At 41.8% G+C, this 25,690-nt stretch overlaps 1 protein-coding gene across 5 annotated transcripts in view; it reads left to right on the top strand.

Annotated features, from left to right (window-relative positions):
- Nucleotides 1-25,690, top strand: part of LOC108400702 (histone H2A type 1-H) — a 113,061-nt gene that overhangs the window by 82,821 nt on the left and 4,550 nt on the right. For 2 of the 5 annotated variants that reach the window (XR_005056453.2, XR_012126202.1), the window contains one exon: nt 3,046-3,115. The exons of the other annotated variants lie outside the window; for them this stretch is intronic. The gene's annotated coding sequence lies outside the window, so the exon portion shown is untranslated. Of the gene's footprint in view, nt 1-3,045; nt 3,116-25,690 lie in introns of those variants that run through there. 5 annotated transcript variants of the gene reach the window in all.

The raw sequence follows: 25,690 nt of genomic DNA, 5'->3' as shown, positions 1-25,690 counted from the left end.
CAAGTAATAAACACTACACTAAGACACAATGTCATTGCTGAGGAAGACAGGTGAAAATGATAGAAATACCCAGAAGCCAACAAAAAAATTGGCTACAGTTAACAGATCCAGGGACAGTGTCATCACAAATGAGGTATGGAGGACATTTTTAGTGCTAAGTAACTTTATAAGCATCTCATTTGGCACATATTTAAAAAGCCCATCAGTTAGAATAAACGGGGAAAAGTAGGTATTGATGTTCAAAACTAAATTCTTGATTTTTACCTGGTCCTTATTCATTCATTCATCCATCCATCCATTCATTCATTCGTTCAATTTATCATCCATTGATTCATCCAAGGAATATTAATTGAATCCCTATTATAAGTCAGACATTGTAACTAGGAATAAAGTAGTGAACACAACAGACAAAATACCTTTTTTCCTCATGGAGCTTATGTTTTAGTTCCAAGCAATTAGTAGCTGTTGATTAAATATGCCTTTCTTTAATGAAAACTATAACCATTCCTAGCAGAACTTTTTATCAACTCCCCTTTTTCAGGATCAGTAAAATTTGGTGCCCTGGATATTGTTCACAAAGCTAAGTTGAGATAATTATGCATAGGAAACTGCCAATATATGCACAAAAAAGTAATAAATATAAGGTGTAAGAAATCTATATATACTTGTTCAATGGTAATTGGTCCATAAATAGATTTTTTTTCTGCTTGATTTTGAACTTCCCTAAACCCATCCAAGTTATTTATTTCCTGTTGTGCACCTCTGCATGAACACTTACTCTGTCTTTTGTTTTCAAACCTCAAGATAAGGCCTAATATCAGAGTGTTAAAAGTGGGTGCCCAAATGAATCTTACTTTCAAGGTCCTGACAAGTTGCCAGCATAAGGAAAAAACACTCAAATCCATGTCCTGCCTTAAGAGATTTCAATTCTCCAGGCCATTCAACTTCAAAAAGAAAGGAGCTTGTGAGACCATTTGCCCTCTAGGCAACAGAGAATAACATTTAGTACCCTGCATCCCTAGAATGGTCAAGAACAATGAGCCCAATCTGTCCTGAGATGATGGCTTTCATTGATGTCCAACTCATCACAAGGGCTAAGGCTCGTGGAGATTCTTCTGGAAGCAATACCAAGTAACATTTATCCTAGAGGCAAAGGGGATTGTTGGGGGGATATTGTTTTATAGAGTAGAGTATTCAGCAAAGAAGGCAGAGAACCAATCTCCCATAACTAAAACATGTGGGTGTTCACTGTGCAGTTCTTCAAACTTTATGAATGCTTCAATATTTTATCATAAAATATTGGCCCTCTTCATTCATGGTTTATACAGATAAGGTCTTTGGATTGAAATAGAAAATGTCATATTCCTCTTTCCAACAGTCAATTCTTTCCCACCCATTATATTCAGAGTAAATCTAAGCTCCATACTGTCGAGGGTGGTCTTTTATCTCCCTGATCCAGCACATGTTATTTTACTTACTCTCAATTGAATGAATTTCCATGAGGAACAGGAATGAATGAAGGCACACTGTGTTTCAAACATACACTTGGAGCTCCATGTCCATCCCAATGCAGGTATCCCCTCTCCATTCAATGTGTTTTCAACCACCTCACTTTTTTCTTTCATCAGTTAAGTCATCACTTCCCCTAGCAAGTATTTCCTGACCATTGATAATGGAGGAGATGTCTCTTTTCTGTGCTCATTTGAGAAAACCCTATGACTTTTATAGCTGACATTTCACATAGCAGTCTTATCACAACTAAATTACTGTGTGCAAATTGATCATTGTGATCAGGCTAGGTATTCCCTCTCTTCTAGTTTACCAGTTCCTTTAGGGTGTCAGATACTTCCAATGATGAGAATGGGACTGGACTATTCAATAATTTCTTTAAAATAAACTTCTAACCAAATACTGAGAAAAGCCTACAAACACATATGCATTAAATGTAATAGTTGTTTTTTCTGTTGATGTGATCTCAAAACAAAAGAAGGTGGGGTTGGAGATTATGCTAATGAGAAACATGACTTTCTTCTCCACTACCCACAATATTTTGATCAATCATGTTTAAGCTGTCACAATAGAGCACCAGTCTGTGACCTTTCTCAAAGCCTTCAAGAAGCCTCTCTCCTGTTACTAGTTTCTCACGACTTACTTTGGGGACAAGCATATTTTTGCCACTGACTACCTTTGTGGAGGCTTGGCCTTAGAACCTAGTAGAAGGCAGACTGCTTTCCTTGTTGGTAAGGACAGGACTTGGGACAGTTGAAAGTGGGTGAATAACAAAAAAGAGTTGGGTAAATCACAAAGGTCATCTTCCTGCTATAAGACATTAACAGACATCAGACACCGAGTTTACTGTTCCGGAGCAGTAAACGTGAGTGACAAGAATAGAATGTTTGACTTCTAATAGTCAGGTTTCACTTTCACAAAACTTCCCAGTCACCCCCTTAGCCCACGCTTGACAGACAAAAAAGGGCCCAGTCCTCCAGCCCTTCCTCTGCCCCTCTCTCCCGCCATTGCCTGAGGAAGTCCCAAGTTCAGCCAGTTGATTCTAGTTACTAAAGGATAATTTTCAGTTATGGAGAGATGAAGCTCAGAGCTTTAGAGAAATGAGTGTAGAACATTATCAAGGAGTTTCCTGAAATAAAATTTTCCAGGAGCCTGCCAAAGATTTCCCTGCATGGTGCTTGAAAAGTAATTGGGGTTCTGGGAATAGCATTCGCCTGCCGACGAATGATCGAGTTTGGATATCATTAATTTTAAGAATCGCAAAGTGTAAAATAGTCCTCAACAAAGAAAATATTCTGGAGGAAAGGATAAATTTAAGGCTAAACTAATTCAAGGATGTAAAAAGACAAGTGAAGCGTCAGTTTCTGTAGTGTAGTAGTTATCACATTCGCCTAACCTGCGAAAAGTCCCTGATTCAAAATAAGGTGGAAACAAGAGGCTTTGTCTTCATGTGTGTGGAGTTTTATTCCATAAGTTTTCTATCTGAATCTGTTTATATTTCCAAGTCTCAAATCTTTGCACCCCTTTGCAATGCAGGACTTTTAAGTTACAAGAATTACGGAACAAGACCAGACCTGAGACTTGTCACCTCTCCTGGCTCAACTTGGTAAGACAACTGCGCCTCGCGGTGGGAGGTGTTCTTAGAAGGAGGAGCGGTCCCCAGACATTCGGGGCCGTAACAGAGTTGAAGATCCCTGAGACAGCAGAGTAGTTGTAAACTAGGAGAATCAAGAAGCCTCAAACTGCAGCAGAATGAGCCAAGTGGAAAGTAGCTCAATTAGGCAGGGAGGGAATGGATTAAATGGAGCCTTGTTAGGCCATTGCTTAATGACTCTGATCTTTACTCTGATATAATAAAGAGATGTTGCAGTTTAAACAGTGAAATGACTCCATATAACAGGCTTTTCAAAAGAGATCTACCAGCTCTGTGGAGAATATTTTGTTTGGAGAAAGGAATAGAAACAAGAAGACATATTATGTCCCTTTCACCATGCTGCATATCAGAGATATATCATAACTGTGGCTTAAACACAATAGCGGCAGTCGAGTTGGTGAGAAGTAGTGACAGTCTAGATGTATTTTCAAGGTAGAGTAAAAATAAATTTCTGAGGAGTGAAAGTAGAATCAATGATGACTTAGAGGTTTTTTGCTCAAAAACTGAAAGGGTGAAGACTGAAATGGGGAAGACTAGATGACAGTATTATTGGGGAAAAACTAGGAGTTCTGTTTTTAGACATGCTAACTTTGAGATACCTTGTTAAAATACTCAAGTGTAGAGTGTTAAAGAATCAACTGGATATACAAGCCTGGCATCAAGACTGCAGATACAAATTTGGGAGTTGTGGTCATATAGACATTGGTTAAGCTATCAGAATAGATGAAATAACATAACCAGGGACTGAAGTACATAAAGAAGAGGTCCAATGACCATGCCCTAAGATTCCATTATGAAAAAAAGGTGATTGAGAAGAGGGGAAACAAAGGATATTGAGAGGGTAAAGTGAGTGAGGTATAAAGACAATCAGGACAGCAATGTCTTGAAAGTCATATAAAGAAAATGTCTTAAGAAGGATAATGGCCTCTGAGAAGTCAGGAAATTGGAAGTGATCATTAATTTTAATATTTACAGGTCATTGGTGATCTTGACAAACAGTTTTCATGAAATGGTTGCGCCAAAACCCTGAAAGTAGTTGGTTTGAAGAAGAATGGGAGGAGAGAATGTGGGAATTCATATATAAAGTATAAAAATCATATGAATAATCATATCTGACTTGATTGTTTACAGTTCATGATTCGTAGTCACAACAGAAACAGTTTCTATGATACGAGTGCCCTTGCATTGTTTCCTATATAAGAACTTGTTCACCATGTGAGAACTTGTTCGTTATGCTTCAGAAGATTGGAGACTGATAAGAGTTGGACTTGATTAATGATTGTGCATGGAGTCCCCTATACAGAATCTTATTGTTGTTAACAACCATTTAATCAATAAATATGAGAGGTGCCCTCTCAGCACCACTCTTGCGCTGTTACGCCTTGAGTTCCCTGGCTGGTCCTTTCAGGTCTTCAATGACTCATCGCATCTCCCGCTCTTCCTCTGGTCAGGGGTCGAGGAGTCCGATAAGAGAAACTGCGGATAGTAAATCTGTATAGTTCTTTAGAGAGTTTGTATAATGGCACCTGACAGCAGCTAGAGGAAAATGTTGGGGAAAGAGAAGCCTTTTTTTTTTTTTTGAGAGGGCATCTCTCATATTTATTGATCAAATGGTTGTTAACAACAATAAAATTCTGTATGGGGGGTCAATGCTCAATGCACAATCATTAATCCATCTCAAGCCTAATTCTCGTCAGTCTCCAATCTTCTGAAGCATAACAAACAAGTTCTTACATGGTGAACGAATTCTTACATAGTGAATAAGTTCTTACATGGTGAACAGTACATCACAGAAACTTTAGGTTTTGATCACACATTATGAACTATAAACAATCAGGTCAAATACGAATATTTGTTTGATTTTTATACTTGATTTATATGTGGATCCCACATTTCTCACTTTATTATTATTATTATTATTTTTAATAAAATGCTGAAGTGGTAGGTAGATGCAAGATAAAGGTAGAAAACATAGTTTAGTGTTGTAAGAGACCAATTGTAGATGATCATGTGTATGCCTATAGACTATGTGCTAATCCGAGCTAGACAAGGGCAATAAAACATCCACGGATGCAGAAGCTTTCTCTCAAAACGGGGGGGAGGGGGGGTGAGTTTCTAAGCTTCACCACTGTTGTTCCCCAGTTTCTCACTTGATGGCCCCCCTGCGACTGTGCCTGTCTTAGGTTGTTCCTCCCTTGAGGAATCTTACCCCTCTCTGGCTAACCAGTCATCTTCCAGGGCCATACAGGGAAATGTAAAGTTGGTAAGTGTCACGTGCCCCATCCTCGCCGGCAAGAACAGCACGCAACAACAGCAGGATTCTTCTGCAGAAAGCTTTATTCTTCAGCTCTTTGTGAAACAAATGAGTTGGGCAGGACCCAGAGGGGAAGGAGAGGCTTGCTTATATAGTTCTCATGCTCTGACCTGGTTGGTGCGGCTCCATATGCCTTATTAGCATATCAATTTGGTGGGTCTCATTGGTCCTTATGCCAAGGCGTAATTAGCATGTAGTTTAGTGGTGTGGGATGATTTGTCATTAGGAAGTTCGGGGCCTTCCGGCTGCCCTGCATTGGGCGCTATTTTCTGAGCGTGGCTGCCAACATCTCCCCCTTTTTTGTCTAACAGAAGCTCAAGGCGGAACTTGCCAGCAGAGGCGGAGACAGAGGCCTGACCTCCATCATACTTCCTGATGCCCCCTTTTTGGAGAGGGGTTCTGGGCATCTACCCCTATGCAGTCAGGCATGCCTCTCAGAGGGGTCCAAGACCTCTTGCAGTGCTTTGCCTCGCATCCTCTGGCTGGCGTTGGGACCGCTTGGTACAAAGGGTTTGGACCTTTTTTCTCAACCCTCTTGCACCATGAGCTTCTTAAAGAAAGCTGTGATTAAGCATTGAGGTACTCGGGCCTGGTGCAGTGCCACATGGGCTCAGGGTGCAAGAGCTACCTCAAGCTAAAGCCGAGCTTCCTTCTTAAGCATGTTGAGCCACACTTGGGGAGAGGCGCCAACGTCTATCGCCATTAGGGCTTGAGCAAGGATCACCTTGTCCTGCTTATGTTGGTTGCGGAGTCTGCATAACAACCAGAGTAAGAGCATGAGACCTCCAAGCAGGAACACGCCCATCCCAGCCATGCCCGCCCACTCCTTGACGTGGGAGAGAGCTCTGAGGAACCAGGAAGAGAGTCCTTCCACTACGGAGATATCTAGACGGGTGGAGTTGATGTGGATTATTTCTCGCCGCAGCTCTTCTAGTGTCCCATCGAAGTCTTGGGACCAGTTTCCTGAAAGATACTGGGACAGGTCTCGTGACAGATTAGCTGCCCGTGTAAAATTTTCATATTGAATGCTAGTGATGCAGAGAGCATGATATTTCCGCTCACATCCCAATTGGGCCATTTGCCAGAGCACCTCCATTTGTTCCTCCACAAGATCTATGCGTTGATTGAGGATCATTATTCCTCCTTTCAGTTTGCCATCAAGTGTGGACTGTTGGTCCAGGGCAGAAGCTACTGAGGCTGCAAGGTTATTGAGCTCTGTAGCCGATTTGATGGAGGTGTCTAAAGCTATACCAGCGGCAGTGGCTGCGACCGCGGTCGCGGAGATCAGGAGCACTATGGCGGCTGTAACGCCGAAATCGCGCCTTTCTCGAAACAGAGTCATGGTGTTAGGGGCGTCTACGGGAACAGGGACCCAACGGGGGATGCGGACTACCAAAGCATTGGTAAAGTTACGCGCATCCCAACACTGAGACAGAAAGCAGGTTTCATTGGAGCAGGAGTCAAAGCTACTATTGGATAAGATAAACAGAAATGGGGGGTATACGCATACTGGAGAAGGTGGAAAAAGGGAATTAGGTGACTCTGGACCTGATTTTGCTGAACACGTGTAGTTCTCGTTGTTATGGGTCATGGTCATGTTCCAGTGTGCGCGCGTGTGGTTGTTCTCGCACCAAAAGGTGATATTTTTTACACCGATTCCCCCACCCTGGAGGGCGGAAAAGGGGGAGAGGTCGGTACACGAGCCATTGACTCCACACAGCATCCATTTATGGAAGGGGTTCATGCTCAGCTGCTGGCGAAACTCGCCTTCGAGCACCTTTACTGGCCACCAAGCCTCATTGGCTGGCCGTCCCTCCATATCTGGGGAGATGGTAAACTCCTGCCTCTCAGTTGCCCACGTTACTACAGTTGACTGACAGTCAGTCCTGGGCCACAGCTCTCCCTCATAGTCGCCCACACAATGGGAGGCATATTTGGGTTGACGAGGCCTGTCGGTGGAATTGTTCCTGGGAGAGTGTACAAATGTGCCATTGATCCAGAGAACCATCTGGTGGATAGTCATGTTCTTATAGGGTGGGCTCCCTTCCTTATTAGGCCCTTCAAATTTAGCTGACATAACTGGGAGGCCACTGGCCTCTAGAATTATGTCACTGAACCATCCGTATTTCCTCCGTTTCAGGGAGATACAGCCAGCTAGATTCTGAGTGGTGAAGCATAATGACCCATTAGTTACGAAGGATCGGTTTTCTCCCAACGGGGCTGTTAGGGTGTCCTTTTCTAGGTAGGGCAAGTTCATACTAGAGTTGGTGGTGAAAAAGCGGGGAAAAACGGCTGCATTGAAATGGACAGGCATAGGCTTAGGAAAGGCAGACAGGATTCCCCATCTCAATACTCCCTGAGTCGGGGTCTCCAGTGTCAGGAGCAGGGTCAGGAGGTACAGCGAAGTCATCTCCTTTGTTTAGGACTTTCCTCATTAGGCGCTCCGGGATCCAGAAGGGATTTTCTTCACCCTGGGGGAAAACATACACAGCTCCCCTGGATCTGATTATGATTGGATCCGGGCCCTTCCATTGGTTAGATAACACGTCCTTCCATTTTACTAGTTCTTGTGGGTCTTTTGGCCACTGATTATGGCGATCCGCTGCTGTATGGCCTTGAGCATCCAGATTCAAAAAATTTATAGTGAAAAGTACTAGGGCTGTGGCAGTTTTTGGTGTGGGGGGTATATCCTCAATTCCCCCTTTTTGTTTAAGTAAATAGGATTTGAGCGTGCGGTTCGCGCGTTCCACAATCCCTTGACCCTGTGGGTTGTAGGGAAGGCCAGTGATATGTTTTATCCCCATACATTGACAAAATTGAGCAAATTTTGTAGAGGTATAGGCTGGGCCATTATCTGTTTTCAGGATTTGTGGTAAGCCCCATGCGTTCCAAGCTTCAAGACAGTGCTGGATGACATGGGAAGCTCTCTCTCCTGACAATGGGGAGGCAAAGATGACTCCTGAACAAGTATCCACGGATACGTGTACGTATTTAAGTTTCCCAAAAGGTGAAAAATGCGTCACATCCATTTGCCAGACTTGTAAAGGCCTAATACCTCTGGGGTTGATCCCAACATGAGGTGCGGGAAGGAAGCTGCAGCAATGTTGGCAGCTAAGGACAATGTTCCTAGCTTCGGCCCTGGTTATGCTAAACCGCTTGCGCAGCGTTTCAGCAGTGACATGAAATTGTGTATGGAATTTTGAAGCTGTGGTGATAGGGTCTAGCAGGGGAAAAGCTATATTTCTGGTTGCGAGGTCTGCCAGGTGGTTGCCTTGAGTCATAGGCCCGGGAAGGCCTGAATGTGCTCTGATATGAGTTATATACAAAGGAGATTGTCTATGAAGTAGTGCTGATTGTATCTGTTTGAACAAAGTGGCTACTGGGCTGGACGCTTTGATTAGCCTGGCCATTTCTAGAGATTTGACTGCATTAACTACATAACAGGAGTCAGACACAATATTTAAAGGTTCAGGAAAGATTTGTAGGACCTCTAAGACTATGCGACATTCCACTATTTGTGGAGTGTCAGGCGTGTAGCCTTTTGTCACAACTTTGCCATCATGGACATAGGCACCTGTGCCTATCTTAGACCCGTCCGTGTAAACTGTTTTTCCATGAGGCAGCGGGGTTAGGCTAGTGACCCGAGGAAATACTAGGAGATGATTTTTGGCGAAGTTGATGAGGGGATGTTTAGGGAAATGATTATCAAAGGTTCCTGAGAAACTGTAAGCAAGTATGGCCCAATCATCGTTCATAGCACATAATACTTGTATCTGTTCTACGCTGTAAGGGGTTATAATTTTAGCTGGAGCCTCTCCGAAATGTGTCATGGAGGTTTTTACTCCTCTCAAAGCAAGTTTGGCCACGGCTGCCGGATAGTACTCTATTGTCCTAGCCTGAGAGGCTTGGGGATGAATCCAGATCAGTGGGCCGTGCTGCCATAAGACTGCTGTTGGCAGCTCTGGGGTGGGAAGGACACACAACTCAAAGGGTTCATTCAATTGAACCCTATTTAGCTGTGCTGTCATCAAAGCCTGTTCCACTTTGCGAATGGCTTGTAATGCCTCAGGTGTGAGGGAGCGCGGTGACGTTAGTTGTGGGTCTCCTTCTAGGATTTTAAACAGTGGTGTCAACTCAGTGGTGGGTATCTTTAAGTATGGGCGCAACCAATTAATATCCCCTAGGAGTTTTTGGAAGTCATTCAAATTTCGCAACTGATTATGTCTTATCTCAAGCTTTTGGGGGCAAATTACATCTGTGTAAATGGTTGCTCCTAGGAATTTGCTAACACTAGATTTTTGGACCTTCTCGCTTGCTATATTCAGTCTCCAATTTTCTAGGGATCTAGTGAGATCTATATATGCTTCTTCTATTTCCGCTGGTTGTGGGGAGCAAAGAAGGATGTCATCCATGTAATGGATGATCTTTAGCGTGGGATAGGTCTTATGAATTGGGTCTAGCGCCCGCTGAACATACAGTTGACATATGGTGGGACTATTTGCCATTCCTTGAGGGAGGACCTTCCACTGAAATCTGGCATCGGGTTGTTCATGGTTAATAGCTGGCAAAGTAAAAGCAAATCTTTCCCTGTCCTTGGAGCTTAGAGGTATAGAAAAGAAACAATCTTTAATATCTATTATGAGCACTTTCCATTCTTTGGGTAAGGCAGAGAGGAGTGGCAGTCCCCGTTGTACGGGTCCAAGCATTCTCATTTGAGCATTTACTGCTCTCAGATCATGAAGCAACCTCCATGATCCTGACTTTTTCCTGATTACAAATATGGGTGTGTTCCATGGGGACACAGAGGGTTCTAGGTGTCCCACTTGGAGCTGCTCTTGCACTAAGCAATGAGCTGCTTCTAATTTTTCAGAGGATAGGGGCCACTGAGGAACCCATACGGCCTCCTCTGTGAGCCAAGGTATGGGCATGGCATCTTCAATGGCCCCTATGAAAAACCCAGGCCGTGACGGTCATTCTTTACTTTGGGCAGGATGGGCTCTATGCGTCCCTGTTGGTGTTTCCCCAGCCCCTTGCCAGGGATGTATCCCATGTCCATCATCATGCCTTGGGTGGGGGTGGAGTATTCATTAATGAGTTTGAGGCCTAAGTCTCTCATGACATCCCTCCCCCATAAATTGACCGGTAGAGGGAGTACATAAGGGGTGACTGTACCCTCTTGTCCTTCAGGGGCTCGCCATTTCAATGGTTTGGCACTAATTGAAGGGCTTGACTCATATCCTAAACCTTGTAATGAATGTGAGGATTGGGTCACAGGCCACTTGGAGGGCCACCAGGTTGCAGAGATAATACTTTTATCTGCTTCAGTGTCTAGGATTCCCTCAAAGCTCTTTCCCTCTATTTGAAGAGTTAATTTTGGTCTGTCTGCTAAATCTAATACTATGAAGGCTGAATCCCAGTCAGAGGAGCCGAAGCCCCTTTCTCCCCTCTCCGTGTTGGTAGCAGGATAATTGGTGTGGAGACTAGGTAAAACTAAGAGCTGGGCTATGCGGTCTCCCGGAGATATAGGGTAGATTCCTCTAGGGGCCGAACACATGATTTTTACCTGTCCTTCATAATCTTGATCTATGACTCCGGGATGAACTACCAGGCCTTTCAATGCAGCAGAAGAGCGCCCTAGGAGTAACCCAATGGTATTTGGTGGTAGGGGGCCTTTAAAGTCTGAAGGGATAGGCTGAACTCCCATCTGTGGAGTCAACACTATTCTGGTGGTGGCACGGATGTCCAATCCCGCGGAACCTGAAGTGGCTCTCCTTGGGGGGCCTGGTTGTTCCCGAATGACACTTGCGTGCTGGTTGCCCCATATATTTGCGGGCCCTGGTGACGGGGGCCCCTCTGGGCGTTTTTTGGCAGTTCTAAGGGTTTCCCTTCTATATCTTTAATAGACCGGCACTCATTGGCCCAATGCCTGCCTTTCTTACACTTTAGGGCATAACCCAGGGATCTTTTGGGTTGTTTGTTCTGAAGCTGGGCTCCTACACTCTCTCTTTATATGTCCTAATTTTCCGCATTGAAAGCATTTGATACTTCTGTTAGTGATCCTGGCTTGTTTGTGGCTCTGTAATATGGCCGCGGCTAGGCCCGCATTGGTGAGTGGCCCTCCTATTTCTCTACAGGCTTTCAACCAGGCGTGTATCCCTTTTTGTTTCCAGGGTGTTATCGCCTGTCTGCATTCCTTGGTACATTGTTCAAATACTAATTGCTCCACTAGGGGCATTGCTTGTTCCTGATCTCCAAATATTCTGCCTGCGGCCTCCATCATATGGGCGACAAAGTCAGAAAATGGCTCGCTTGGCCCCTGAATAATTTTTGTCAAATTGCCTGATACTTCTCCTTTGTTGGTGAGGGCTTTCCATGCCTTGGCGGCGCACGTGTTTATTTGTGCGTATACCTGTAAGGGGAAGGCGGTCTGGTTGGCTACCCACTGTCCTTGGCCCGTCAGCATATCATATGACCACGCAGGCTGTCCTTTGGCCGCGTTTGCGCGTGCCTGGGTCATATTGATATCATGCCACAATGCCTTCCATTCTATGTATTGCCCCATACTAGAAAGGCATGCCTTAGTTACATATTGCCAGTCTGCGGGTGTCATGGCTGTCTCTGTTAATCTCTCAACTTGTGCCATGGTATAGTTGGCACTGACCCCATACGCTCGGACGGATTCCGCTAAGTCTTTAACTTGTTTATGACTCAGGGGTTGGTGAGAGCGTACACCATTATCCTCAAATACAGGAAACATTTGTCTAATTGCCTGAAGAGTATCTGGGTGGCAAAAGGAGAGTGCGCCACTCACGTAAGGTGGCGGGGCAACGGGCGTCGGGGGACACCCTGCTTTCATTTTTTCCTTGGTCCGCTTTTCAACTTTGCTGGTTCCCTTACTTCTGCACTCTGCGGTTTTATTTTCTTCCCCTTCCTCTGCGGACGTTAATTCCTCCTCAGATTCCCTATTGGAGAATTGGAGGTCCCTCAACTCTTTCCAGGGGTATTTACTATTTTCTCCGAGGCGATCGTCACTCGCTTCTCGGGGCTCTTTCGCTTTTGCCCTAGGCGGGCTTTCTCCCTCACTCTGGGGTTTCTTTACTTTCGTTTTTGTGGCCTTTTTTCGGCCGCGCGCGCTCTCTGTTTCCCGTTCTGTTTCTGACATGCTCTCTTGGATATCTGTCAATGCTCTCTGACCTTCTTTTATTACCTTTTCACATCTCTCATCTTGCAGACAAGCTCTAATCAGTTTCCAGAGGGGCCTGGTGCCTCCCCTCAGGCTACCCTCCTCCTCCTCTCTATCAAGATCTTTCCCCAGTTTGTCCCAGCTCGGGATTGAGAGGGACCCTGAACAAATGAACCAGGGGGCCACACGGTCTATCTCCTTCACAAAAGATCCTAAGACTTTGCTGGAGACCTTCAAGTTTCGCTATTTGAGAGCTGTCTGCAGCGCCGTGACTAATGACGGTGCATTCCCCATGGTGCCTCCTTATTTACAGAGAACCATCAACCATCATCCTAAAAAGCAGGGGCCTCTCGGAACTTACCCCTCCGGGCTTTCTTCAGACCTGCAGTTCTGAATCCTCTCCAGATGTCTGAAGGGTCCTCCCTGTGCCGGTGATGTTCTGGTCCCCAGGTTTCAGCACCACTTGTCGCGTGCCCCGTCCTCGCCGGCAAGAACAGCATGCAACAACAGCAGGATTCTTCTGCAGAAAGCTTTATTCTTCAGCTCTTTGTGAAACAAATGAGTTGGGCAGGACCCAGAGGGGAAGGAGAGGCTTGCTTATATAGTTCTCATGCTCTGACCTGGTTGGTGCGGCTCTATATGCCTTATTAGCATATCAATTTGGTGGGTCTCATTGGTCCTTATGCCAAGGCGCAATTAGCATGTAGTTTAGTGGTGTTGGATGATTTGTCATTAGGAAGTTCGGGGCCTTCCGGCTGCCCTGCATTGGGCGCTATTTTCTGAGCGCGGCTGCCAACAGGTAAGTGAGAGAGAAGCCATATTGTTTGGAAAGGTTAGCTTTTTACTTCTTTGCAGATTTATGCCCTGTGGCTTCTATGCCCAGCACTTGTCTCGAGGTATCTTTACCACCTGGAGGAATTATGATACTCGGTAAATTCGATATGAGGCACAAATTCTATTTAAGGTTTGTAATTAGGAAGGAAGAAGAAAAGCTATAGAGGTAGCATATGGAAGAAAACATGGGAGGATTGATTATTTCTTTGACATATCTTCTTGTAGAGTACCTTAAGCATGTATAGGTTTTAAACTACTAACTAACTTGTGCACACATATTAACATAATAGGAATATGGTGACATAAACAAAGCAAATCTATAATTACCAGCCATCTCCAGCGAAGCCAAGAAAACCATTTAGGCACCCTAGGCATTTGTGAAAATTTGTCTATGATTTGATGGATATTGTCCAACTGTACTTGAACAGTCTGAGAGAAATCAGACAAATTAAAGCAATCCATTTCTGGGATCTGTTCACATCCCATATGTTCTTTTAACCGTAGATAGTCTATAGTCGTAAGATTTTGGAGCACTACAACTTGCACCCCTCCCAACTCCTGGTTGAGTTCCAACAGTACAGATCCAGTCAAATTCGTTGTCTCACTGTATGCACATGCCAGCCTAGACATCTCCCTCCTCATTCCAATGGCAAGTCCAGGAAACAGTGGGGTGGATGTAGCCACAACCGCATCATCGCCCAGATCCCTGTGGAGGCTTTTTGATGATCATCCCCCAGCACGAGTCCTCCAGAGAGTGCTGATGCCGGAAGCTCCTCCTCATATCGTATCTTAGTTCACTTTCTGGGTAGCCAAGCTAGGCCTTGATCTTCTGCATAAAAACAAACAGACCCTTTGCCCACACTTTGACATGCCCTCTATACCACTGTGTAGAACTCATTGGAGGCCAGCAAACAGGAACTGCATTTATTTTTCATTTTTTATTTTTATTTATTTTTATTAAGAGAAAGGAATATTATCAGAAAAGAGTACCTCCATAGCTGATCATCTGACACCTTTTAATTGATCAACATTAAGGATAATTAAAGCATGTGTTAATCTTTGATTTACCAATAGTTTTATCCTATCAAGGAGTAATCCCCCTTTTCTTTCTTTCTTTTTTTTTTAATCTTTAATCTACACTTACATGAAGAATACTATGTTTACTATGCTATCCCCTATATCAGGTTCCCCCTAAAAACCACATTACAGTCACTGTCCATCAGCATAGCAAAATGTTGTAGAATCACTACATGTCCTCTCTGTGTTGTACAGCCCTCCCACCCCTTTCTCCCTGCCCCCCTATGCATGCTAATCTTAATGCCCACTTTCTTCTTCCCCCTCCTTATCCCTCCCTACCCACCCATCCTCCCCAGTTCCTTTCCCTTTGGTACCTGTTAGTCCATTTTTGGGTTCTGTAATTCTGCTGCTGTTTTGTTCCTTCAGTTTTTCATTTGTTCTTATACTCCACAGATGAGTGAAATCATTTGGTATTTTTCTTTCTCCACTTGGCTTATTTCACTGAGCATAATATTCTCCAGCTCCATCCATGTTGCTGCAGATGGTAGGATTTGCCCTCTTCTTATGGCTGAGTAGTATTCCATTGTGTATATGTACCACATCTTCTTTATCCATTCATCTACTGATGGACATTTAGGTTCCTTCCAATTCTTGGCTTTTGTAAATAGTGCTGCGGTAAACAAAGGGGTGCATCTGTCTTTCTCAAACTTGATTGCTGCGTTCTTAGGGTAAATTCTTAGGAGTGGAATTCCTGAGTCAAATGGTAGGTCTGTTTTGAACATTTTGATGAACATCCATACTGCTTTCCACAATGGTTGAACTAACTTACATTCCCACCAGCAGTGTAGGACGGTTCCCCTTTCTCCACAGCCTCGCCAACATTTGTTGTTGTTTGTCTTTTGGATGGCAGCTATCCTTACTGGTGTGAGGTGATACCCCATTGTAGTTTTAATTTGCATTTCTCTGATAATTAGCGATGTGGAGCATCTTTTCATGTGTCTCTTGGCCATCTGTATTTCTTTTTTAGAGACCTGTCTGTTCAGTTCCTCTGCCCATTTTTTAATTGAGTTATTTGTTTTTTGCTTGTTAAGGCGTATGAACTCTTTATATAATCTGGACATCAAGCCTTTATCGGATCTGTCATTTTCAAATATATTCTCCCATACTGTAGGGTTCCTTCTTGTTCTATTGATGGTGTCTTTCGCTGTACAGAAGCTTTTCAGCTTAATGTAGTCCCACTTGCTCATTTTTGCTGTTGTTTTCCTTGCCCGGGGAGATATGTTCAAGAAGAGGTCACTCATGTTTATGTCTAAGAGGTTTTTGCCTATGTTTTTTTCCAAGAGTTTAATGGTTTCATGACTTACATTCAGGTCTTTGATCCATTTTGAGTTTACCTTTGTATATGGGGTTAGACAATGGTCCAGTTTCATTCTTCTACATGTAGCTGTCCAGTTTTGCCAGCACCATCTGTTGAAGAGACTGCCATTTCGTCATTGTAGTCCATGGCTCTTTTATCAAATATTAATTGACCATATATGTTTGGGTTAATTTCTGGAGTCTCTAATCTGTTCCACTGGTCTGTGGCTCTGTTCTTGTGCCAGTACCAAATTGTCTTGATTACTATGGCTTTGTAGTAGAGCTTGAAGTTGGGGAGTGAGATACCCCTACTTTATTCTTCTTTTTCAGGATTGCTTTGGCTATCTGGGGTCTTTGGTGTTTCCATATGAATTTTTGAATTATTTGTTCCAGTTCATTGAAGAATGTTGCTGGTAATTTGATAGGGATTGCATCAAATCTGTATATTGCTTTGGGCAGGATGGCCATTTTCATGATATTAATTCTTCCTAGCCATGAGCATGGGATGAGTTTCCATTTGTTAGTGTTCCCTTTAATTTCTCTAAAAAATGACTTGTAGTTTTCAGAGTATAAATCTTTCATTTCTTTGGTTAGGTTTATTCCTAGGTATTTATACTTTTTGATGCAATTGTGAATGGAATTGTTTTCCTGATTTCTCTTTCTATTGGTTCATTGTTAGTGTATAGGAAAGCTACAGATTTCTGTGTGTTAATTTTGTATCCTGCAACTTTGCTGTATTCTGATATCAGTTCTAGTAGTTTTGGAGTGGAGTCTTTAGGGTTTTTTATGTACAGTATTATATCATCTGCAAATAGTGACAGTTTAACTTCTTCTTTACCAATCTGGATTCCTTGTATTTCTTTGTTTTGTCTGATTGCCATGGCTAGGACCTCCAGTATTATGTTACATAACAGTGGGGAGAGTGGGAATCCCTGTCTGGTTCCCGATCTCAGAGGAAATGCTTTCAGCTTCTCGCTGTTCAGTATAATGTTGGCTGTGGGTTTATCATATATGGCCTTTATTATGTTGAGGTACTTGCCCTCTATTCCCATTTTACTAAGAGTTTTTATCATGAGTGGGTGTTGAATTTTGTCAAATGCTTTTTCAGCATCTATGGAGATGATCATGTGGTTTTTGTCTTTCTTTTTGTTGATGTGGTGGATGATGATGGATTTTCGAATGTTGTACCATACTTGCATCCCTGGGATGAATCCCACTTGGTCATGGTGCATGATCCTTTTGATATACTGCTGAATTCTGTTTGCTAATATTTTATTGAGTATTTTTGCATCTACATTCATCAGGGATATTGGTCTGTAATTTTCTTTTTTGGTGGGGTCTTTGCCTGGTTTTGGTATTAGGGTGATGTTGGCTTCATAGAATGAGTTTGGGAGTATTCCCTCCTCTTCTATTTTTTGGAACATTTTAAGGAGAATGGGTATTATGTCTTGTCTGTGTGTCTGATAAAATTCCGGGGTATATCCGTCCGGCCCAGGGGTTTTGTTCTTGGGTAGTCTTTTGAATACCATTTCAATTTCTTTGCTTCTAATTGGTTTAACTTTTGTGTTTCTTCTTTGGTCAGTGTTGGGAGGTTGTATTTTTCTAGGAAGTTGTCCATTTCTTGTAGGTTTTCCAGGTTGTTGGCATATAGGTTTTCATAGTAGTCTTTAATAATTCTTTGTATTTCTGTGGAGTGTGTCGTGATTTTTCCATTCTCATTTCTGATTATGTTGATTTGTGTTGATTCTCTTTTTCTCTTAATAAGTTTGGTTAGAGGCTTATCTATTTTGTTTATTTTCTCAAAGAACCAGCTCTTGGTTTTGTTGATTTTTGCTATTGTTTTATTCTTCTCAATTTTGTTTATTTCTTCTCTGATCTTTATTATGTCCCTCCTTCTTCTGACTTTAGGCCTCTTTTGTTCTTCTTTTTCCAGTTTCGATAGTTGTGATGTTAGACTATTCACTTGGAATTGTTCTTCCTTCTTCAGATGTGTGTGGATAGCTATATACTTTCCTCTTAAGACTGCTTTCGCTGCATCCCACAGAAGTTGGGGCTTTGTGTGGTTGTTGTCATTTGTTTCTATATATTCCTTGATCTCTATTTTGATTTGTTCATTGATCCATTGATTATTTAGAAGCATGTTTTTAAGCCTCCATGTGTTTGTGAGCCTTTTTGTTTTCTTTGTAGAATTTTTTTATAGTTCTATACCTTTGTGGTCTGAAAAATTGGTTGGTAGAATTTCAATATTTTGGAGTTTACTGAGGCTATTTTTGTGAGCTAGTATGTGGTCTATTCTGGAGAATGTTCCATGTGCACTTGAGAAGAATGTATATCCTGTTGCTTTTGGATGTAGAGTTCTATAGATGTCTATTAGGTCCATCTGTTCAAGTGTGTTGTTCAGTGCCTCTGTGTCCTTACTTATTTTCTGCCATGTGTATCTATCTTTTGGGGTGAGTGGTGTGTTGAAGTCTCCTAAAATGAATGCATTGCAGTCTATTTCCCTCTTTAGTTCTGTTAGTATTTGTTTCACAAATGCTGGTGCTCCTGTGTTGGGTGCATATATATTTAGAATGGTTATATCCTCTTGTTGGTCTGAGCCCTTTATCATTATGTAGTGTCCTTCTTTATCTCTTCTTACTTTCTTTGTTTTGAAGTCTATTTTGTCTGATATTAGTACTGAAACCCCTGCTTTCTTCTCACTGTTGTTTGCTTGAAATATGTTTTTCCATCCCTTGACTTTTAGTCTGTGCATGTCTTTGAGTTTGAGGTTAGTTTCTTGTAAGCAGCATATAGATGGTCTTGCTTTTTTATCCATTCTATTACTCTGTGTCTTTTGATTGCTGCATTAAGTCCATTTACATTTAGGGTGACTATTGAGAGATATGTACTTATTGCCATTGCAGGCTTTAGATTTGTGGTTACCAAAGGTTCAAGTTTAGCTTCTTTAGTATCTTACTGCCTAACTTAGCTTGCTTATTGAGCTGTTATATATACTGTCTGGAGATTCTTTTCTACTCTCCCTTCTTATTCCTCCTTCTCCATTCTTCATATGTTGGGTGTTTTGTTCTGTGCTCTTTTTAGGAGTGCTCCCATCTAGAGCAGTCCCTGTAAGATGCCCTGTAGAGGCGGTTTGTGGGAAGCAAATTCCCTCAGCTTTTGCTTGTCTGGGAATTGTTTAATCCCATCATCATGTTTAAATGATAGTCGTGCTGGATACAGTATCCTTGGTTCAAGGCCCTTCTGTTTCATTGCATTAAATATATCATGCCATTCTCTTCTGGCCTGTAGGGTTTCTGTTGAGAAGTCTGATGTTAGCCTGATGGGTTTTCCTGTATAGGTGACCTTTTTCTCTCTAGCTGCCTTTAAAACTCTTTCCTTGTCCTTGATCCTTGCCATTTTAATTATTATGTGTCTTGGTGTTGTCCTCCTTGTATCCTTTCTTTTGGGGGTTCTGTGTATTTCCGTGGTCTGTTCGATTATTTCCTCCCCCTGTTTGGGGACGTTTTCAGCAATTATTTCTTCAAAGAGACTTTCTATCCCTTTTCCTCTTCTTCTTCTGGTACCCCTGTAATACGAATATTATTCCTTTTGGATTGGTCACATAGTTCTCTTAGTGTTGTTTCGTTCCTGGAGATCCTTTTATCTCTCTCTATGTCAGCTTCTATGCATTCCTGTTCTCTGTTTTCTATTCCTTCAATGGCCTCTTGCATCTTATCCATTCTGCTTATAAATCCTTCCAGGGTTTGTTTCACTTCTGTGATCTCCTTCCTGACATCTGTGATCTCTCTCCAGACTTCATCCCATTGCTCTTGCATTTTTCTCTGCATCTCTGTCAGCATGTTCATGATTTTTATTTTGAATTCTTTTTCAGGAAGACTGGTTAGGTCTGTCTCCCTCTCAGGTGTTGTCTCTGTGATCTTTGTCTGCCTCTAGTTTTGCCTTTTCATGGTGATAGAGATAGTTTGCAGAGGTGGTACGAGTGACAGCTGGAAGAGCTTTCCTTCTTGTTAGTTTGTGGCCTTTCTCTCACCCTTCGCAAGGCGCTGGGTTCTCACAGGTGTGGATGTGGCCTGGATGTTGTCCTGTGTCCTCTGGTCTGTATTTTAGGAAGAGTTGTCTTTGTTATATTTTCATAGATATATGTGGTTTTTGGAGGAGATTTCTGCTGCTCTATGCACACCACCATCCTCAACATCAGGAGAAGCCTTTTTAACGTAGGAGTCAAATAGCATATTTGAATGTTCATGAGAATAATCCAATAGTCAGGAAAAAGATTGTTATTGTCAGTACAAATAAAACTGTTTTAAGTCATTAGTAATTCACTGACTGGAGTACATGAAAATTCCTCTCCCTGAGGAAACTGAAGAATTTTCCAAAGTTCTTTTATAGCAACACATCACAAATGGATTTTCATTCCATGTTTGTCTTCTCTGTTGTTTTCCCTTTCAGAACAAATATTCATAAAGACTGGTTCTAGAATTTTGCTTAAATTTAAAATGATGGCATTAGTCTCATATAGTAGACATTTACTGCACCATCACCCTGCAATCACAAAAATGATATATATTTTCATTAAGGGCAGCCATATTTTCTACATATAATGCTGACACCCAAACTCTGGCCAAATAAGGTTGGGCCAGAGCTCTCAAAGACATTCAGTCCATGCACTGGCAAGTGACCTGTGAGGTGACATATAATTGATCTTTAATAAAAAGCTCTGCCCCAAAAGTGTTTCAAGCATTTAGATAAGTAAGTATTCCACATGGGTTTTTTAGGGGAAAAACTACAACTGGATAAAGCAAAGGTAATCAGACAGTGGACTGACGAGGCACAGTAAATTCGAAGAGAAAATGACACTGAGAGATTTACTGATTCACGTTAGTCTCTAATTGCCAGCAATCCTTAAAACAACAACGAAGTACTATTGCACACACCTATTAGAATGGCCAAAATCTGAGACAGTGACACCACCAATTGCTGCAGAGGATGTGGAATCACAGGAACTCTCATACATTGTTGGTGGAAATGCAAACTAGTGTAGTCACTTTGGGACACAGTTTGGCAGTCTTTTATAAAACTAAATACTCTTAACAATCATATGATCCAGCAATCTCATTCCTTGCTATTTATACCCAAAAGAGCTGAAAACTGAAGTCCACACAAATACCTGAACACAGATGTTCAGAGCAGTTTTGTTCATAATTGCCAAAAATTGGAAGCAACCAAGGGGTCCTTCAGTAGGCAAGTAGATAAACTGTAGTACATCCAGACAGTGGAATATTATTTGGCACTAAAAAGAAATGAGCTATCAAGCCATGAAAAGTTGTGGAGGAGTTTCAAATGCATATTACTAAGTGAAAGAAGCATATCTGAAAAGGCTACATACCATATGAGTCAACTATATGAGATCTGGAAAAGGCAAAGCTTTGGAGAAAGTTAAAAAATCAGAGGTTTCTAGGGGTTGGGAGGGAAAGAGAGATAATATACAGGCAGGGCACAGAGGATTTTTAGGGCAGTGAAACAATTCTGTATGATACTATAATGATGGACATATGTCAGATATGTGCCAAAACCTTTGGAATATATATCAAGAGGGAATCCTCATATAAACTATGGACCTTGAAGGATAATGCTTTAATGTAGACTTCAGTTGTAACAAATGTATCATTCTAATTTAGGATGTTGATTGGCGTGGGCCATGCTGCTCATGCTGTTTGACAAGGTCCACGCATGAAGAGGAATCCTGAAAAAGCCAGGAAACCTCGTAGCTGGCCCCTGCTAGTTCCTGTACTTATTTTTGCAGTTATGATATTGGTAATTGGGCTCATATATGGGAAATCATATGTATCTAAAACTGATTCATCTCTATTAATCAACATAACATGAACCTTTGATCATAATTGGAATCAAAACAGTAGTTCCGTGAATAAAAGTAGCGTTCCGGGACCAACCGTCCCCGGCATGCTGCCACAAGCAGTTAAGTCAGAACAAACCAAGCTGTTCCAAGAATTAGATCCAGCCTGTCCCCCATTCTGCAACAACACATATATGACGAACGAGGAATTTCTTACAGAATTGGCTAAGAAGGAGTTATGGGAGCCAGGCCCGTGGAAAAGCCCAGGAGTTCCTGTGAAGCAGCAAAGTGAAACTAAAAAACACCTAATAATCCCTACTGCCCAGGGGCCTCCCCATGTTGCTTAGAACATAAGGGGATGCCTCTGGTATCCCCCTAAAGGAAAAATTTCTATGGGAAAGATAGGGAAATGGACTTTCACAAATATCCCATACACAGGGATTTATGATGAATACAAGATAAAATACTATTATATTAATGGCAAAGTAGTATGCACAGACTCTGTGTCACTGTGTGAAAGGATAAAGATAAGTAATAAACCATACTGCTTACGAACTAGAGAAGAAAGATACAAAGATCTAAAAATGTGGAATGATTATTATAATAGAATAAAATGTTCATATTGTATACAAAAATCAGATCCAGATCGTGAGGACATAGACCTTAAACTAGGATGGGGATGGATAACGTTTGGATGTAAACAGAAACCTCAGAGCATGTGAATAGAAGCTTAATAGTTTTAACCATACAGCTTAAACTTTATATATGCATTAAATTCTGTATAACCTCACATGCTTAAAAGCATAATCATAGCCCACAGACTGCCACACGCCATTTTCCTGTCTAGCACCTAGCACGTAGTCTACATCTTTGGGCAAAAAGATTAGGGGAAAGTTAAACATTAAATGTTACAAGGAAGCTGTTCAAGGAAATTATAACATCTGTAATGAGACGGAATTATGCAAAAACTAAAGGGAAAAAACATTGTCAAAGGTTTAATATTATGTAAAGACCTAAAAGATATAAAAATAAAGACCCTGTCACTTGATGTCAGGAGATTCTTCAACCTGATCTTGAGTCTCATCTCCTCATTCGTCGACGCTGTCCTTTCCTTCGTGACCCACCCCTCGGGTGGAGCTGGACTCTGGCAGTTGATGATAGGAAAGGATGTGTGTGTACTGGGGGAGGGAATATAAGAATTTTTCACTCAATTTTGCTGTTAAGCTAAAGCTGCTTTAAAAAACAGACCATTTTAAAAAAACAAACTAAAACTAAAACCACAACTTTCAAAAAGCAAGCAGAAAGAGCAAAGGGCATATTCAGAAATCTTCTTTGTCAAGTCTGTTAATATTCCACTGGCCAAAGTAAACTGCAGTGCTCAGCCAAGGAACTGGGAAGGCACTATAAGATCACATAGAAAAAAGCATGGATAAGATGATGGGAGAAGAATTGGGTTATCCTTACAGTAAACCCACCACAAGGAATTAATTATTTAGGTTGATTTGAGGCAAAACTCAGAATTAAAATCATCTTTTTTACTACCAGTTATGTGTTCCATATATTCCAGTTTCTTATCCCAATTTCCCCATCACCCCAGCCATGATCATGATCCATCCCAGCTACAATATCTCTAAGCCTTACCCATCCTTCATCCTTTCTTAACTCCATCTCTGCTATTCATCCCATCACCAAACTGAAAGTTAAAGGTGTCTAAGGTAGACTGAGGGTTCAGAGATAAAATTGTTTTAATTACACATTACTTGGATACTAAATCAAATGAATAAAATAATATTTTATTTTTAGGTCAAGGTAAAGTGTTGAGGGCATAAACTAATTACAAACTTAGGGAAAGACTTACTGATTGTTCTGTTGCCATGATAACAAGTAGCAACCAGAACCAATTCTAAACCAATTCAATCTGTCAATGATAATCGTTTTGTGAACATACTTTTTGTGGGACAACTAATCACTGTCAGCCCTGCTTTCTGAAAGTGAGCCAGTCACAGATGGACTCACTTCAATAAACAGGCCTATGAGTGCCAACCAAATGAAAACAGTTTCTCTCAAATAACTAGGCTTCCATAAATTATGTCAACCCACTTAGTATCTGACAGTCCTCACTTCCCTAAGCCTTCTCCCCACAAAAAAGCCAGCCATTGGCTCTCTCCAAAGGACTGTACCTTACCAACATAATTCTCTCCTTAAATGAAATTTGGCCTTGTATTTCAAGTATTGAGCTGTTGTTTCATCATCTCTTGAAAAATGTCTCTTTATCAAATCTGAATTTCATTTCTATTGGGATTATATTTATCATTAATTTTTCATTTCTGAAATTCTTACATATTCTACAAAATAATGTGGCCTTTACAACCACATTATTTTGTCATAAATGGTGACTTTGGTAAGCGTTGGTTCCTTTATATAGGTGAAATGATGAGATTCAGCAAACAAAATCACAATGTTTGAAAAGATACTTTGATGGCAAGACTTCATATATTCACTGTCCACAAATATTTCTGAATGTTTACTTTGTGTTCAGAATTGTTCGTGGTTCTGGAGATCCAGAAGGAGAAAAAAAATATCTGTCCTCATGGACAGAAATCCTGGTGGAAGCTTACTGCTTAAAAGAAAAAGAAAAGGAAAGGAAATATGCAATTTGTCCGATTGTGGTTATTTTTAACAACAAGAAATATCAATGCTTACAATGTTGAAAGTCAGTGCAAAGAATGAGCAGTTACATGAAACACATAATGGCCACAAGGGGACCTGGTGGACTGGACTCTGGGAAAGAGATGAGGAATCCATGGCACTCAGATGGACAGGGGCCATCAGACACACACCTTACCTTCTATACCACCTCTACTCTGGTACCCTCATTTTCTTTACTAAAATTTCGATCTGAAATCTTTTGCCACTTTTCCCACAAGCTTATTCTTTTTCTTTCTCTCCCCCTTTGGAGAGGGAACCAAGAAAGTAGGTTTCACTGCTGAGGATTAAGAAATGATGTCAACATTTAATTCCAGTTTTACCCCGGAGAGTTTATTTCCAATGCGTAGGGTGATTGCAGTAAAAGGAATTTTTGTTATAGTTAGAAAAAAAAAAACCTCTCACGTCCCGTAGGGGAAACTGAACCGAACCATCAGTCTTGGCGTCATTATCACCACGCTCTAATCAACTGAGCTAACTGCTTGTGGCACTATTCTTTTTTTTCTTGAAAAATTAAAAAGTTTCTTAACATTTTTGTGTTTAAAGGAAAGCTTTCTTCCTTTTTTCCAAAAGAGACTATCGTTTCGCTGATTTTAACCACGATCAAGCTTGTTTCTCCAAGCTTCTCTTCTTGTTTTCCATTCCTCCTTTCTGCACTCCTGCAAGCAGACAAGGCGAAAATTGCTTCGGAAAGAAATGAACTTTCGCCTCTTCTGTGGAAAACAAGACTTTCTGAAACTTGTCAGTTCCTCCTTGAGAAAACACCAAGAAGCGTTCACAGGACGAGCTTCCTTCTTCTGACCCAGGGATAGGTCTGCAAGGAGAAGCTGGTCATTCCGAGCTTTACTTCCGAATGGGCAGATTATGAAACTGACCCTCCAGTTTGTGGAGTGGGTTTGGTCCCGGCTGGGTGCAGCTGGATTGGCTTCCATACGGCGGGTAATGAAGTCTTTGGCATGTCTGCCGTGTGGTGCCCAAGAACTGAGAAGATGTCCCTTCTCTGCTCCCTGGAAAACTCCCAGCTGTGTGAGTGCCTTCTGCTTCACTTTGAGGTTTTATTATAACTAACTACTTATGTTTATCTTCCTTCTCTATGAAGGCGAGGACTGTGGTGTCTTCATTCCTCTGGTACCCCTGGTGCCCCCACAGCGTGGTAGGTTCTCAGTATTTTAATTTGACAGATGGGGAAAAGATGTACAGATCATTTCTGCTAATGGTTAAGTGTAGCACGAAAACCCTCTGGTGTCATTCGGATGTCATCAG

Source organism: Manis javanica, chromosome 16, assembly GCF_040802235.1.
Source record: "Manis javanica isolate MJ-LG chromosome 16, MJ_LKY, whole genome shotgun sequence".
Classification (NCBI taxonomy): Eukaryota; Metazoa; Chordata; class Mammalia; order Pholidota; family Manidae; genus Manis; species Manis javanica.
Note: the sequence above shows the minus strand (reverse complement) of the source record. Positions and strands in the feature narration are given on the sequence as shown.